The sequence below is a fragment of the Orycteropus afer genome, unplaced genomic scaffold (assembly GCF_000298275.1).
Source record: "Orycteropus afer afer isolate SDZICR_OR568_19922 unplaced genomic scaffold, OryAfe1.0 scaffold00177, whole genome shotgun sequence".
Taxonomy (NCBI): domain Eukaryota; kingdom Metazoa; phylum Chordata; class Mammalia; order Tubulidentata; family Orycteropodidae; genus Orycteropus; species Orycteropus afer.
In genome coordinates this window covers 6,018,612-6,020,472 of record NW_006921764.1, presented here as the reverse complement: position 1 = coordinate 6,020,472, position 1,861 = coordinate 6,018,612, and the positions used below count along the sequence as shown (strand labels likewise).

General features: G+C 36.4%; 1 protein-coding gene across 1 annotated transcript in view; it reads right to left on the bottom strand.

Annotated features, from left to right (window-relative positions):
- The window catches only part of ANO4 (anoctamin 4), a 737,041-nt gene that overhangs the window by 264,689 nt on the left and 470,491 nt on the right, over positions 1–1,861 (bottom strand). The gene's annotated exons all lie outside the window — the stretch shown is intronic.

Genomic DNA, 1,861 nt, shown 5'->3' with positions numbered 1-1,861 from the left:
GAGACAGAGCTGAAGCCCAAGGTTGAGGGGCTTTCACCTGGCCCATAGAGCCTGGCACTTTCAACTTGGACTTAAAGCCTCTAAAACTGTAAGAGAATAAACTCCTATTTGTTTGAGCCATTCCATTCACGGCACCAGGTAACCAGAACATAGGTCTATACTTTGTTTGGCTGAAAGGTGGTCTTTGGGGGGTGGACTCAGTGCCAGGTTTGAAGGATATCAAAGAGCCACAGTTTCGGGGGCTCCACTTATCTCCATCAGACCAGTAAGTCTGGCCTTTTGTATGATTTTGAAGATTTTTCTCCTTTTCTCCCACCCCATCCATGACCTTTTATTGTGATCCTGATCAGAGTGGTCAGTAGTGACAGAAGGGCAACAGCTAGTCCTTCCGGTCTCAGGCCAGCAGAGGCTGGGGTTCCTAAGGCATCTGTGATCAGTCTCTTTCTCTCTTCCTTCTGGATTGATATTGAAGGTCATGCACATATGACCATAAAGCTTTAAGAACACAGTGAAATCATCTTGCTAATAACAGAAGTGTTTGTAGGAAAGGATGCTGGAAATCCTATATCCTTTACATCATTGTATGTTGCCCTCTCAAGCTTTCTATATGTGATAATTGAAGGTAGAGGCCCTTCAAGAACCAAGCTAGGCATTTTTATTCTTTTAACTGGTTAGGCATCAGAATAGTATTTGGAACCTAGGTAAAGACTGAAGACAGATGAATAGCCCAAATCTTCCTTAATGAGAATTGCACAGACTATGTGGGCAATTTGCTAAACCTGCACTGCATAAACTTGTTTTTTGAAAAGAAAATAAATGGATTAGTTCCAAAGCATTACATAATTCACAAACCTATGGAGACTGATTTGAATTTTAAAAGTAATATTTTCTCGTTTTTAAATTTAACTGTTAATTATTCAGAAACTTATAGTCCTCTACTAGTTGATAAAGAAGTCACCATTCTAAACTATAAAGCAGCTAACCTCAAATATACAAATGTATCTTTAGTAAACTCTGATAATAAAAAATAGTATAAAAACAACTTCTATTAAACATGTATTTAATTTTGATATAATACAGCAAGTTGAAAAAATGTTGTTAAGCTCTCCAGCCCTTGTACAGAAGCCAACTGCTATCATATGTTGAAAACTTTTAAAACTCCTTTGAGCTCTGTATAATCTTCCATCTTTCAAATCAAATGAAGTAATTACATAATTTTATAACTTCCCATGAAAAGTTATTTTCTCTCCAATGGCTATTAATTTGATTTTGATTCTCTTGGGAAACATTTTTCTCTTTTATTCATTAATCTAATATGTTGGCATTGCCCAACCAGAACATAAATGGTCCTCTTACGTTCATCAGTAAAAGTATTTCTATCAGAAGTAGCCTCATCTTCTTCAACTTCAGGCTTCTTCAGCTCAGTGTGTTTAACTTCCACACTAAGCACAGGAAGGTATGAAATGAAGTGTAGGAGATCCCAGTTTTGGTCTCCATTATTTATCATGTGACCTTGTCACTTAATTTTTCCCACTCCACCTGTTCCACCTACAAAGTGGAGACATTAACTATCTTCTAAGGTCAAGAGAATGGCATAATGACCAATGGGGTTAAATACTATAAAAATGCTCTACATTCCTCTTAAGAAAATTAGTATAGAAATGCAACATCTCAAAACTGAGAGTAGCAGAAAGAATGTAGTGTTTCTTTACATAATGCTTTCAGATCTATATAATGCTTTATATAACAGTCCAAACCCAACATGACACAATACAATTAGATATTACAATGGCAGTATCATTATTTAGAATTACAGCTCTGATAATGAAACCAGAATGTTAATGAGCTGGCATGTGATACC